Below are 16,495 nucleotides of genomic sequence, written 5' to 3'. Positions count from 1 at the left end.
TCTGGAAAAAAAATTATTTTATATCCTTTTACCTCAATTGAAACCGGTTAAAAAACATAAATCACAAAACTAGTTAGATTGAAAATTTCATATTTGTTGTAAATTAAACCTACAAAGTCTGCCTGTCTACACTAAACGAACATCTCTCTTGATTCATCTCTATTTCCTAGTGACATCTTTTACTCTCCCTACAAAGCATTAAAAGCCCGACTTGTTACAAGTGAAATTTTACTGGATACGTTTGTTACAAAGCGTCCAAAGCAGCTCCTATGAGAAAGAACTCACTATCCACATATGTATTGTGACAACAATCACCATGGCAGCACCCACAACTTTCATCCCATTTGTTCATCTTCCTTACAACCATACCTTCACTAGAAGGGACTTCAATCTTCATAGCCACACAAACCGAAGGCGCTTTCACGCCTTTTTTGTTCGAGTCCATCATCACCCATCTCTCTATTTCCATATTAGGCGACTCGAAAGCGTCTCTCCAAGACACCTCAGCCCTTCCCACAAGTTGTGACCGTCCAAACAAGGCGATCGAATTGCTCCTCAAACGAAGCTCCAAAACAATCGTTCCATGAATGATCATGTCCATTGATTGCTTAGTGCCTTTGCAATCCAAAGAGAACGATTCGTTCCACGATAAGTCTCCTTTAGAAGAAACTTCATGGCTATCAACACACACCCTTTTGTTGTTTCCAGCCGAAAGATAGCATCTGATCTAACAAACAAGCAGCCACTAGAGTTAGTAAGTTGAATGTTTCTAGCATTCATAATCTTTAATTCACAATGGAGAGATGATAGAGCCTTTATTGCATCCATTTGTGTAAGTTTCGAATATGTTTTGAATATGTTTTGAGTAATATGGTGTTGAGACACAAGGGTGAGGTATATATATAGATGTGGGTGAGCCAGAATCTAATATAAACGTATATAAAATCAAGAAAATGAATGTCTAGTGCATAGTAAAGATACTTGAAAGATTTTGAGACCTTTTTAATTAAATCATAACAATCTTTGAAGATCACCAAGGGATCTTTTAAGATTGTAGCTCTAGAAAAAGAATAAATAAAATAAACATCAAAACCCATTTTAAAGGCCATTATAAAATTACAAGGTGTAACTTTATATATCCACGTAATTTATAATATAATTTAATATTAAATGGAAATAAATTATTATTATGAATCAAAATTGTGTCCAAGTCAATGGGCTAGGCGGTTTGCTAGTGGAGTTGCCACTTTTGTTCTCCAAATGACTAGTTGATGCTTATGTAGTGCTACAACCATATGGTAATTAAATAGATTAAATTGAATTCTAACAATTAAATTATAATTTATTTATTTTCTTTCCTTTAATAGAGGGACATCATTTGACACAAATAAATCGTTGAGCTAAATGCCCTTTAATAACTAAAATCACATTTCTAACTTTGTAAAGAGCAATTCCCATTTATTGAAAGAGTAGCTATGGCCGTTTCTAATAAATAATTGGTTGATTTTACATCCAAATTATGTTTTAAGTTGTTTACATCATATATAAAAGTTACTAGTAGGAGTTATTTTTTCATTAAAGTTGAATTGCTAAATAAAAGTTATGATTGCCATCGGTCACATTATTATTATGAATTTTTATCAGTCAATACATTTAATAAAAAGTAAAATTTAAGATTTCCATCGATCACAATATCATTAAAAAGTTCAAATAATTAGCTTTTGAAATAGTTATGGTTAGTTAATCCTAGGCACTTTCTATACGGTTTCTAAACATTCAATATTCAACTAAAGAGGTGCCCACAAAGAGATTACTACAACTCATTTCGGATAGAGAGAGGCATAATAATAAATGAAACAATCCCTGGCCACATGCTTCCTTTCTTTACCTTGAATTGGTAGAGATGTAACTTTATGGGTGTATAAGTTATCCGAATCCATAGTGGATACCAGCCCCTTTATGGGTGTATATTTTATTTTGTCTTTGTTACTTTTGCTATATATTATACACACACACACGTTAGTTTGTAGTTATCTCATAATATAGTTATTGCATGTGGTAGTTATTGTGCAATCTAGTTAAGGGACAACTTATTTAGGCGATAACTTAACTTGGCTTGGCGATAAGAAGTGGGGACTAATTTAGTTTTGCAATAACTTATGCTTAGCGACAACTTAGTTAGTGACATAATATTTTCAGGCGATTAATTAGTCTAGCGGGATAACTTAGAGAAGAGGAGATCACTATGAAGTTCTTGAATGATTTAAGTGATAGTTTCTTACGTTAACCAGTCGTTCAAAGTTCAAAGATTTGGTTAAAGAAGGCACTAGGTAAAAGTAAAGGTTCGCGGACAGCTGAGTTCCGAAATCCTTTGTTCTTAATGTTTTGGAGTGGTATGCACACTAGAACGTAAACGTAAGAAGTGAAACTGTGAAGTTTCAATTCGAATGCTTTTATGAATTAAGTGAACGGTCTAATATAAATATACCAGTAATCTCTCACACAGACTTAGCCCGTGTGAAGGGTGGAAGTTAATTGTCGCTAGAAGTTTGGGTACAATTTGGGAATGACTTTATGGTTTGTCAACAGTTGTATAATTGTGTAAATTTGGTCATTCTAAAGTTGAGGGACTCCGGTTATTCTAAAGTAAGGTGTGTCATGACCTATAAAAGTATGGGTGGGTTGAGACCACTAAACTTATTATGAATGATGTAAAAGTAAAAAGAAGTTTACGTTAAAGTATAATGCTTGAACCTTTAAGTACACATGTGTTATTATTTAATAACTTGTCTGTATGAATGTAATAACCTAGAACTCACTTAATATGGTTACTTTAGTATGCAAAACAAGTTTAGAGGTATGGCCTTAGCATAAGGATTAGTTGGCGCTGAGGCGGGGTTATCCGGCTGAAGATTGCCATCCATGAAGTTGAAGTTTCTAGTTTTGTTTATTGACAATTTTGTGATTGTTATGTGTATGGTACCTTCGACTATGAAGTTTGTTATGTTTCCGCTGTAATTAAAATGAAAAATTCAAATGTTTAAGAATTATGATGCATGCGTAAACCCAGCCTCATCCGAGGTGTTTCATAATAAAAGTCCTTTAATTATCCCAACTATTTGAAAAACATCATCTTTGAAACTTATGAGCTAAAACATCATGCATAGCTATAACACAATAGCCGTGCATCTAATCAATGTCAAATCGGCCTTTACCAAACATCATGTTTAAAATTTTTGAACTGAAACAAATCGCATAACTAATTAAACACAACTCTAAACACTATAACATGATTTGATGAATTAACACACCCTAACATTATTAATTATTAAACAAAAACATAATAAAATGAGTATGATTTGAAACCCTAAGAATATAAAATATACAAACTACGAACTAAAACACCATTAACGGCATTCGCGAACTAAAACATGAAACACGGTTCATTTTAATTTTTAGTACATGGTGATTTTAATGTCTTTTTGTTGAAATACCACAATGAACATCGGCTTAAAACAACACAAAGAACTAGAGCACACTTTTTGCTAGAATCACGAACTATAACACCATGAACAATAGTTATGAAGTAAAACACAGTTAATTGATCTTCTCTCTCAAGTCTCATTTAATTTCCGATTGTGGAGAGAGAGTCGTTGGCACAATTATAAATGGGATCCGATATACGCATATCTGCGTCACAATCAAGCAAGGTCACGACGTCTTCTCCTTGGTTAGGGCCGAGTTTGTTCAATAGCTTTGAGTTCCACAATCCATTTGAATATAACACAATGGAGTTTGATTGTCGTGTTTATTTAATCGCCCCTATTTGAAGAGATCATGGGTCCGCCATTATGTTTGTTGGCGTTTTCAATCCCCCAAATCGCCCCTATTTGAAGAGATCATGGGTCCGCCATTATGTTTGTTGGCGTTTTCAATCCCCCAAACACATATCTTCCTTGCCAGAAATGATACCATTGGAACCTCCACCCGTTGTAAGTACGAGTTGAAGGTTTCAAGCCAAACAAGAAGCGTTCCACACCGCTTCTACACCCATTGTCTTATCGGTTCCAAAATTTCATCTGAAATCGATTTAAGAAACCCATAATCACCAAAATCTAAGCGTTAGTCGGAATTATCGGACTCGCCCAACGTCTTTCCTTTATAGGTTGTTTATTAACAGCCTTCCATGCTAGAGAGCACCTGTGTTACCCGTAACAAACTATTTTGAGCGTCCTTACTATTTTAGAAAGCAATGGGGACATAACTTGCAAGATAAGTAAAGTACAGGAAGCATATGTGAAATTAACTCTAATCTATAATATATATAAACAAAACCATAAAAATCCTACGTGTCGCGATGTGTTCGCTCCCCATTTTTTAAAGTCACCAGATTTGCTTGATTTTTACATGGAAACTTCTCATGCATTTGACCCGAATTCACGGGTATGGGTCTCATCAAACCCATATATTTCTTAAACGGGTAATAACATCTCATTAAATTAAAAATTAATCTTATCAAATATTTGATATAAATATCCTATAAAGTAGAGATATACTAAAAATTAATATCTGATTTATTTTAAAAAAGATATATATTATTTATAATTAAAAAACCAATTTTATAGTAAAAAAATAAACGGGTCTTGGGTCTCATCAAACCAAATAGTTTTTAAACCAGGTTATAACATCTCATTTATTTGTGAAACAATTTATCATCAAATCATAAGTATATTATTAAATTTTTTACAAAAATAAAAAAATAAAAACTCAAAAAACAAATAAATATTAAAACAAATAATATTAAACAACCCCCGTAATACGGGGGATAAAAACTAGTTATATATATGTGTGTGTGTGTGTGTGTTTGTGTGTGTGTATATATGGTAAGGATGCTAAGATAACAATTTGAAAATCGAGAACTTTTAAAACCATTTTGAACCACTAAAAGAATATTTAAAAAATTATAAAACAAAAATTTTTTAAAAAGTAAAAAAACTAAAATTTTTATATTTTATTCCGGTTTCATAAAAAAAACTTTGTATTATACACATGTGTATAATTAATTATAATCTCTAGTTACGTAATGAACACATATGTGCATTATCATTTTTCTTAAATTGTACACATATGTATAAAAAAACATGTATGTACATATTATACGTATATGTATAATTTACTAAATCGAGACATTTTTTTTATGAAACTCGGATGATAAATAAGAATTTTGGATTTTTTACTTGTTTCATTTTTGCGTATTTTTTTGTTTTGTGATTTTTTTAAATTTTGGGTTTTTTGTGGTAAAAAATGGTTCTCATGGTTCTCAATTTTCAAATAGCTCGATCCCGGCTAGGGGCTTTGTCCCTTGGACCCTGCTAGAGGTTGTCGCCCCTAGACTCTGATGCCAGGCGCGCTGCCCCCGGACCCTCGTAGCTAGGGATTACAATAACATAGAAATATGACATAGCAGAAGTGGTTAATTAATACTTATAATTATTATGCAGTTAGTCGTGCACAGATAAGAAGGGATATCACGATTAACTTTGAGAAGCATAAGACACAAGTGAGTTTTTAGCCTCATTTCCTTATTATGTTTTCGGGGCTGTGTGCGCACTCGATGCGATTAGTTAATACACTTATCTTAAATGGTAAGTGTATGATATGTGAATGTGTTATGAATGATGTATGAATGATATATAAAATTTTAAAAGTATGTATGAAATTACATAAAACGAAAATAATGAAATGAATGTATGATTGTATGGTTGCATGGAAAGAAGGGCACCAGCCACCAGACCCTAATAATATCCGGAGTAAAGTACCATTTTCATCCTTAAAGTTTGACAAATAATGCGAATTTAGTCCAAAAAGTTTATTTTTTGCATTTGGATCCTCCACTCTCGCCCCATTAAATTTAATCGTTATGTCAGGGGGTGGACATGTCTTTTCACTCTAACTTTATTATAATACTTATTTCAGTGAACTACGGTTTCGTCCCTCTTGTATGTCCAAATTTGCAGTTTTAGTCCAGTAGTTTGAAATTTGCAATTTTCTTCCATTTGGTTTCATTTTACTTGCAATTAAACCCGAATTCCCTAATCTCGTTAAGTCTGGTCGTTAAACCCATCAGTGTGCCCTTCACATGAGGGGCCGTTTTGTTCTTTCTTTTTTCCTTTTTCCTCAAATACACCCCAACCCTCACGTGAGGGGCTTGCGAATTAGAACTAAAGTTTATTTGGAGAGAAAAACAACAAAACTGGTCGTCACGTGAGAGGCACGCAAATGGGTTGACAACCAGACTTAACAAGGTTAATAAATTTGGGTTTAATTGCAAGTGAAATGAAACTACAAGGACGGAAAATTGCAAACTTGAAACTATTGGACTGAAACAGCAGATTTGGACAAACCACAAGAACGAAAACCACAGTTAACTGAAATAAGTATTATAATAAAGAATTATAATGTATGAGATAAATGTATGAATTTTGATTCGGGTGGTATTAAAAAAATTGAAGAAAAGACACAATGCCAAGATTAAAGACACAATTATAATTTAAAAAAGACACAATAGATCGCAAAATATAACACAATATCGAACAAAATGTAACACAATATCAAGAAAAAAAACACAATTTTAAAGAAAAAAAACACAATCAATGAGGAAAATGAAAATAAAACACAATGATAAACAAAAAAACACTATGATCTTTTTCACTCACCATTGTGTCTTTTTTTTTGACGAGAAACAGTTGTGTATTTACTTTCGTTTTTTTATTAAATTCTGATTTATGATTTTTTAATTAATTTATTATAATTGAAGAGTGTTTTTGTGTGGCTACAAATTCTGCTCGTCATTATCATTTTTGTTCCTATTTGTAGAATAACTTGACCATTGATATTTAATCGACACATGTGTATGATATATATATATATATATTGTGTTATTTATCACAATGATTTTTATAGGTATGTCAATTGAGAAAAAATATGTATTGATAACTATTAAAAAATAAACGCTTTTATGGATGTTGATAAATTGAGTTGAAAGAATGATTTTAGATAGATAGAAATTATAGCGTATGATTAAATTGTATTTGTGACTTTGTATTGAATAATATGAAGAGGGGGACAAAAAATTATAAAAAAACAAATTAAATGTTTTTATCTTTTTAAGTAGAGTAAAGTGTCATTTTCGTCCTTGTGGATTGGCAAGTAATGTGAATTTAGTCCAAAAATTCCCGTTAAATTTAATCGTTAAGTCAGGGGTAGACATATCCTTTCACTCTTTCTTTATTATAATACTTATTTGAGTTAACTCGGTTTTCGTTCCTGTGTTTTTCAAATATGTGGTTTTAGTCAAGTAATATCAAATTTGCAGTTTTCGTCTCTATGGTTTCATTTCACTTGCAATTCAACTCGAATTCACTAGTCTCGTTAAGTCCGGTCGTTAAACCCATTAGTGTGCCCTTCACGTGAGGGGCATTTTTGTCCTTTTTTTTTCTTTTTTTCCCACATACACCCCAACCCTTCACGAAGGGGCTTGCGAATTAGAATTGAGGTTTATTTTGAGATAAAATCAACAAAATTGGTCATCACGTGAGGGGCACGCTGATGGGTTAACGACCAAATTTAACGGGGTTAATAAATTCGGGTTTAATTTCAAGTGAATTGAAACCACAAGAACGAAAATCGTAAATTTGATAGGGACGGAAATTGCAAACTTGAAACTATTGGACTAAAACCACAGATTTCGTCAAACCACATGGACAAAACACGTAGTTCACTAAAATAAGTATTATAATAAAGAAATGATTAAAAGACATGTCTACCATTGACTTAACGATTAAGTTTAGTGGGGTTAGTGATTTGGATGTAATTGAGAAGAATTGGGAAATGTGGAGGGTCCACATGAAAAAAATTAACTTTTTAGACTAAATTCGCATTATTTGTCAAACCATAAGGACGAAAATGACACTCTACTCTTTTAATTATTATAGTTTAAGAGAGAATTATAATTAAATTATCTTTATATTTTTTAATTGCTTTAGCTTTCTTAGTTATGTTAAATGGATAGAGAAATTAGTGGTTTGTTTGTTGTATTAATTGAAGAGGTAATGTATTTATTGTTTTGTTTAAACCATTTTAATTTATTTTTAAACATTTTTGATTTCACAATAAACTAGTGGTCCATATTGATTTTTGGCACTAACATGACTTCTTGCATGAATTTAAGTCTATATGTGTGTGTATGTCTATATATATTCAAGAAAGAACTCCTCGTTAGAGAGTAAACTTAAACTAATAAATAATCATTTTTAATTTAAAAAAAATCAATTTTCTTCTTTCAACCTTCTTATATTTTGTTGTTCTTTATTAGGAAAAAAAGTGGATGTAGTGTTTCGATAGTATTTAGTTTCATATATTAAATAGTGTTTATTGCATATGTGCAATTGTGTTGTATTATATGCAAAAAATATTAAAAATAAATAAATAAAAGTTGATGTAATGCATATGTGTATTAAAGCTATATTACATATATGTAATAGTGTGTATTCAATATGAGAAATAGTCTTATATTGCATACATACATACATACATACATACATACATATATATAGAGAGAGAGAAAAGATAGAATATAATAATACCTTATCATACAAAACGTACGAGACTAATACACACACACACACACATATACAATAGTTTGTATCAAATATGTGCAATAATGTTTTATTTAATGCAATACAACACTCTTGCACATATATATGCACTACACTGACGAAGTTTTTTTTAACAATATTAACATATAAGAAGAATGAAAGAAAAAAAAATTAAAAATAAATTTCTTTAAAAGTTTTTAAGTTTTCTCTTTATCTCATCCATATATATATATATAGTGTTAATTGTGAGAATCGAGTAGATTAATTATGTAATTAAATCGTAGAGTAGTTACATAATTACTCTATGATGTTATTACATAAGACCTCTACTTTTATATTTAATTACTCTACGTTATCTCAAAATTAGCATGTTAATTTTATTTGTACGTTAATTTTCTCTTAAATGTAGAGCAAGGTTATAATAAGAAGTAGATTTTTCTTAAAAAGTATAGAAAGTGTGTTTTCACCATTAGATCTAATAAAACACACCACACAATAAACACGCCACAACTAAAATAAAACACACAACACAATAAACATACTTTCCATATCTACCGTCAGATCAACATATTTAACGCACTAGATTACTTCTTACACTTATTAGACACACTCCACCTTTTATTTTAACCCCATATATATACACACACATAGGGGAGGGATAGTTTGAGAAAATTGATGAGTTGTATGAACTTTAAGAACTCAATATGAACCACACATTTAATTAAATGGGTATGAAATATGTGACTAAGAATAAATATGATTAAAAAATTAATCAAGAGAGAGAATAAGTATTTTTGATGATTACACAAGTTTAAATGTTAGTTACATATGTGTAATAAGTCGATTCAGTGTGTAAAAAAATACTATAAATTTTCTTACGTTACTTACACTTACGTATTACATGTGTGTAAAAAAAATCAAAAAAAAATTGTTACGTTGAGTTTTTAAAACTCAAAGTGGTTCTCAAAAGAAATCAATTATATATATAGATATATATATGAATGATCTTTTGAGAACTTGATGAGTTGTAAGAACTTTAAGAACTCAATATGGACCATACAATCAATTAAATGAGTATTGAATATGTGGCTGAGAATAAATCTGATTAAAAAATTAATCAAGAGAGAGAATAAAGATTTTTGATAATTGCACAAGTTTAAATGTTAGTTACACATGTGTAATAAGTCGATTCGGCGTGTAAAAAAATACTGTAACTTTTTTTACGTTACTTACACTTACATATTACATATTTGTAAAAAGAAATTAAAAAATAAAATTGTTTCGGTGAGTTCTTTCGAGTTCTTAAGACTCAAAGTGATTCTCAAAAGAAATCAATCATATATATAGGGTAAGGATCCTAAGAGAACCATTTGAAAATTGAGAACTTAGAGAACCATTTTGAGCCACAAAAAAAACCTTTAAAAAAATATTTAAAAAAATCATAAAGTGAAAATTTTTTTTAAAAGTAAAAAAACTAAAATTCTTATATTTCATTCCGGTTTCATATAAAAAGAACACTTCGTATTATACACATGTGTATAATTTCATTTAATCTCTAGTTACGAAATGTATACATATGTACATTATCATTAACCTTAAATTGTACATGTGTGTATAAAAAAACGTGTATAAAATTTAAAATATAAGTATTATACATATGTGTATAATTTTGTTAAACCGATATTTTTTTTCAATTTTTTTTATTTTTTTATAAAACCGGGATGAAAATAAATTTTTTTGGTTTTTTTACTTTTTTATCTTCGAGTTTTTTTTTATTTTTTTTTTTACTTTTTTGTTAAGAGAAGTGTTTTTTGTTGTTTAAAATGGTTCTCAAAGTTCTCAATTTCAAAATAATTCTCACATAATCCTAATCACATATATATATATATATATATATATATATATATATATATATATATTAGTTGTAACATAATAAGTATTTGGCATATAAGAGCATGCATGGCAACATTTGAATAGTAAATTGACCAAAAATGTTATAAGTATAGTAGTGTTTTTCATTTCTCGGGTTTTAAGAAATAAAGATGGATATGTCGCATCATTTGCTTCAATAGTGTTTACACTCTAATAAAACATCGTTATTGTCATGTTGAAAATATTTAACATATTAGTATATGTGAAGTGTAAAAACAAAAAAGGCAATGTGATTAGCAAAACATATGATATTGTATGTTTGTTATAAATTAAATTACCCATAGCAAAATGTTTTGAGACCCTTATACAACAAGTCACAGATTCATTTGATGAACATTAAAAGATATAGAAAGAATAAAAATTTTAAATAAAATTATTAAACTGGGGGATACAGATAAGGGGTTTATCATGTAACTTTTTTAAAATTAAAAAAAGATAACTAAAGTTAAAAAGGGTAAAACAACATAAATATTTTAAATTTAATTGAACGCATAACTTGCGACGATATGCGAGTAACGCTGCATAAAAGGCGTAAACGGTGACGATACACGTGTAACCGGCATTGTACTTGTTACCAATGCCGGTATACATGCAACCCGACATCGAACGTACCAATGTCAGTACACACGTAACTCGATGACGATGCGCATGCAAACGAAATTGGACTTAACTTGTGCAAAGACAGTACGCGTGTAACCGACGATTGAACATGTAGCTCTATCTGACACATGGCCTAAGCCCACCCAACCTGACTGGACCCTTGTCGGTCCCAAGTAGCAATCACGTAACATGTTAATTTTTTTAAATTTAAAAAGTATAACAATACCATATTCAAATTAAAGATAATAATATGCTCGTTTTATGGTGTAATTTTTTTAAAAAAAATATTAGTGTGCGAAAAAATATGGTCGTTAAAAGTCGTGTTCGTGGTTGGTTTAGAATAAAGTGGTAAATATACAACTATTTAATAAGTTTACAAAACTTACCATTAAGTTGAATGACAATTATTATAATTATTTTTCAAATTAAATTGTTTAACTTTAACCGTACATGATCATGTGAGCAAAGACCATATTATCTTAAAATTTTCAAAACTATATGCATTGGTAATTGTACTATTTTTCAGGGCCGGCCCAAATGTATTACATAGTAAGGCTTGGGCTTTAGGCCCCATAAATTTTAAGGCCCCAACTTTTATAAAAAAAGTCATACAAAATTTATATAAAAGTTTTATTTGATTTTATTGCCGACCAACCTAATCATACTATTCTGGTAAGGTAATTCACATGTAGGCTGACTGCCAGAAGTTCGAAACCCATTCCCTTCAGTATTTCAAGTTTAGTTTTTGGATCTTACCCCTGTGGGAAAGGGGAACAACAAGCCTTACTACCCAATATTTTATAGTGTTACATATATGGTTTATTTTTTCTCTTGTTAAGATTAATTCATCTCTCTTTAGTATTTCATAATACTCTTCATTTTTTTTAAATAAAGTTTTATTCAATAACTTGAGTGTATATTGTAGTTTCAGTAGCAGCCAAAGTTCTTTCGAGTTTAAAATATTGAAATTCAACATTATATTAGATATACCATTCATATTTCTCTAAATTAAGATGATATATAGATATTATAGTTGTAAATGCTCATGCTGAAATTGTCAAACGTGTTTAGTGTCGTCCACATGATGTTTTTTCATTGTCTTTTAATATGTTGTATTTCAATACATTCACATTTTAGTTTGTTTATTTTAAGAAGCAAATATGTCATTGTAATTCATTAAGATATGTTACATAATAGATTGTCTAAAGAGAATTAACTAATTTGGTTTTACATATAAATTATTTATTTAGCATGTGAAGCAAAATGAATAGACATTTGAAAAGTACGAGCTGAATTTTTTTGAAAAAAGCCTCAGATTACTTATTCGTTTTAGGCCACTACAATTGTTGGGCCTCCACTGCTATTTTTTAACATTTAAAAGATATTTGTCATTTGACTCATTTGTATTAGTATATAATAAACAAAGCAAATATTGATAATACGGTTCCTTTATTAAAATGATAAAATAAAAACATTTCTCCATGCATTAATGGTTCATCGCACCCTTATGCTCCAAACAACAATTTCACATATGGTAGTCTTTCAGATACTCGGGCAATTTTCGTACCCTCTTCGCTTGAAAACTTGCGAGTTGTTGCTGATCTAATGCTGCATAAATTTCTTTTATTGATCGCGTCCTCTGACGTGCCTCCTCCCCCCTCTCAATTTCCATCCTGTTATCCTCCATTCTTCACTTTCTTTGAAATAATTAATACACAACATCAAATCTTTTGCAAAATATTTACTGAAAACCCAAGAATTATATACATCTACATGATGTCACTAGCTCGAGACCCATGTACTACACGGATAATTAATTAAAATACTATGTTTTTGATTTTCTTTATGAACATAAATATTAGGAAAATACCAAAGACCGTCAAATATTACTAAAAAAATAATTTAAACTCATGATTACAATACAAAATAATTACGTAGTATTTACGTTTATATCATTAAGTATTTAAATACGACTTACGTTACACAAAATAAATGCAATTAATTAATATTGACGGGGGTAGCTAGGGATTGGGGGCGGTGTGTGAAATAAAGTGACCACTTTAAACCCTCACTTTTTTAGAGTCCTCAAATTCTAAAAAATAACAAATTAGATGTAGCTAATTTTAGTTTTGAGATTATTTAATGATGATCTATAATCACTAATACACATAGATGATGCTTGATATAGGAGTCACATGATCGAAAACAATTTTTATTATGAAAAGGACTCCTATTATATTATGTGCTTTTAGCTTCCAAAACTATTATATTATATTATGACATCGTATCAACATCAATCATTTAATTTAATATAAAACTTAGTTTCTTTGCGTTCACATAAAATTAAAATGCTTAAAAACATGAAAAGCTATGCTTAGAAAACTTTTTTGATTGTGAAATGGGCCTAACACAAATGCGTAAAGGGGTTTTAACAAAAAAATCAATGAAAATTAGAAGAAAAAAACACGTTAATCAATAAATTTTGAGACCAAACCAACCTCATAATCGCTAGTCGGAGGTGTAATGATGGAGTGAAGAATAACGATTAATCGGGACTAATCGTGATTAATCAGATTTGAGTTTTTACATATAAATTCAATTTTATGTGTAATTTTTATATACACTCATTTTTATATGTGTGTATATATATATATATATATAAAATAATCAAAAAGCTGCCGAAAATTAGCCAAAATTACTAGTGTCGCCAGAATTTGACCGGAAACGGCAGGATTAAGGCTCGGTTATATCTAACTGGTTCTGACTACTGATTTTCCGGTCGATTACCCAAAAATCAGTCAGTCACCGGCTGACTAGCGATTATTCGCCGACTAGTCCCGATCTTTATAATACTGCATATTAATAAGGGAATCGCCGACTCTCAGAGTTATTCCGATCAAAAAAGCATTCATATAAAATTCATAACCATATATGTAATCAAATATATTTCGTAAATTTCAAAAAATGTGTTACTAAGTTTATTTCCAAATGGAAAAGAGAAATCAAGATTACCTGTTTCAGTGCGTAAACTAGAAAGTAACGATATTAGATTCAGAAAAGCTATATAAACTGGGATTTTCACTGGAGATCTTTAACTTGGTTTTATAGTGCAATGACAATGAGCATTACATACATACATACATAGGGGAAGTATATTTTAAGAACTTGATGAGTTATAAGAACTTAAAGAAATAATGTGGACCACATAATCAACTAAATGAGTAACACTTTATCGCTGAGATTTAATCTGATAAAAATTTAAGTAGGGGAGAGAAAATAATCGTTTAAAGATGGGCAATGATTTCGTTGTAATGTAAACGCTCGTTACTCCTATGCTAAAAGTCGATTCGGTGTTAAAAAAATGTAAAAAAAAAATTGTACATGTAACCTAAATATAACATATATGTAAAATCAAAATTGTTACATTTAGTTCTTTCGAGTCCTTAAAACTCAAATTGGTTGATTCTTTTAAGAACCAATCCCAGTTGTGAGAGCAACACAAAAAAACATTCGTCGAAAAAATTAAAAAAAACAAAAAAAATCTCATTTTCAGATGTTACATATGTAACGGCTTATGTAAAAATGCATGTAACATAGGTAACATGCGATAACAATAATTTTTGTCTATTAAAAACATAGTTCTTTCGATGATTTCTTCATATTTTTTATTTTTATGAATACTCCTAAAAATGTATAAAAGGTCTTTCAAAGTTAATAAATAGAAAAAATATATCTTTCTATGGTTCTTAAGGTTTTACATCTCATATGAGTTTTCAAAATATGCTAACCCTGTATTTATTTAAATTCATTCACCATGTAGAACCAATAAATTAAATCTTGTCTTTATTTAGCATAAAGTCGTAATTAATGGTTGAGATTTAATTTTCACTTTTTGATGTAATATATATGGTTGGTTCATGGGTCAAGTTATTTTACAATTGATAAAAATGAGATTGATGTGAAAGATTTGTAACAAAAAAAAATACAAAATAATGAATTTTTTTTGAAAAAAATCATAAGTCAAAATTTAATTAAAAAATAAAAAAAAGAAAAACCACAAAAATGTTTTCACCGACTTCCTCGTTCTAAACAAATAAATAAATAAAAAATATTGAGGAAAAAAAGATAATTGTGTCTTTTTTCTTGACATTGTGTTTTTTTTCTTAATATCATGTTACATTACTCAACATTGTGTTATCTTTTGCGTTCTATTATGTCTTTTTTTATTTATAATTGTGTTTTTTGTTTATTTTCGGCATTGTGTTTTTTCGTCGTTTCTTTAACGGGAATGACGGAAGAAACATTTTAGTTTTTTAAAATTGTTTGTTTTCTATTTATATTTTGAGTTATGATTTTTTTTTAAATTTTATTAAGATGTATTTTTCCTCATAAATTATTCTCAAAACTCTTATTTTTGTCTCCATTTAATTTTTCTCAATGGTTCATAACCTTTAAGGTTAAATTATTAGTCTTTTTCATATATAATCAATAATTCCACATAATCACTTTTTTAAGTTTAATTAAATTTGAATTTTTTTTCAAAATTATATATCTCATTAGATACAACACTTTTTATTTGTAACTAGTTAGTAGTATTCTTTATAAAATAAACAAAATGTACTTGAGATGTCTCTTATTACATATATGTAATATAAACGACTAACTATATATATACACACGCATAATATATGAACATATATGATATTGTTCATCCAAATCACGGCAAAACTAAATATTAGTGTTGTCCATCTATCTTAACCCACAAATTTGACATCCAAAAAGTTCCAAAAACCATATATTGCATATATTTAGTTTGAGCAATTACATATAGGTTTTTTTTTGGATTTCGGGTGTCCCAATTATAATATGTTTTTGGTTATAACAGGAACGAACACACTAATATCTAGGTTTCTTTTTGGAGTTTTTGGATAAACAATATCATATATGTTTATACTATGGTCTACATATATGCAATGAACAACGCCTTAAAAATATAATTTCTTAATTTTTAATATAGTATGACCAAGTTAACTAGTACTTTTCCCGTCCGGTGGACGGGAACATCAACACATGAATGTAACGACTACAATAATTGTAATAAAGTTGTCAATTTATAAAAGTTTAAAATCAAGAATTCAAGATATGAGAACCATTTGTGTAAGTATTTTTCTTAATTTTATTACATTATAAAACAAAAACAGTTGTGTAAACAAAGTAACATGGCAAACAAATAAATCAATAAGTTTATAGAGCAAGAAAAAAAAAGACAAATCAGAAGAAAAAAAGGTTGTAAACATATGAAGAAA

The 16,495-nt window shown here is 29.4% G+C and overlaps 1 pseudogene; it reads right to left on the bottom strand.

Annotated features, from left to right (window-relative positions):
* Window positions 1-221: 221 nt before the first annotated feature.
* Window positions 222-834, bottom strand: LOC143545544 (uncharacterized; annotated as a pseudogene).
* Between the last annotated feature and the right edge of the window lie 15,661 nt (window positions 835-16,495).

Source organism: Bidens hawaiensis, unplaced genomic scaffold (genome assembly GCF_021521415.1).
Source record: "Bidens hawaiensis isolate Kalapana, Puna unplaced genomic scaffold, B.hawaiensis_p1.1 tig00013980_1, whole genome shotgun sequence".
NCBI lineage: Eukaryota > Viridiplantae > Streptophyta > Magnoliopsida > Asterales > Asteraceae > Bidens > Bidens hawaiensis.
Note: the sequence above shows the minus strand (reverse complement) of the source record. Positions and strands in the feature narration are given on the sequence as shown.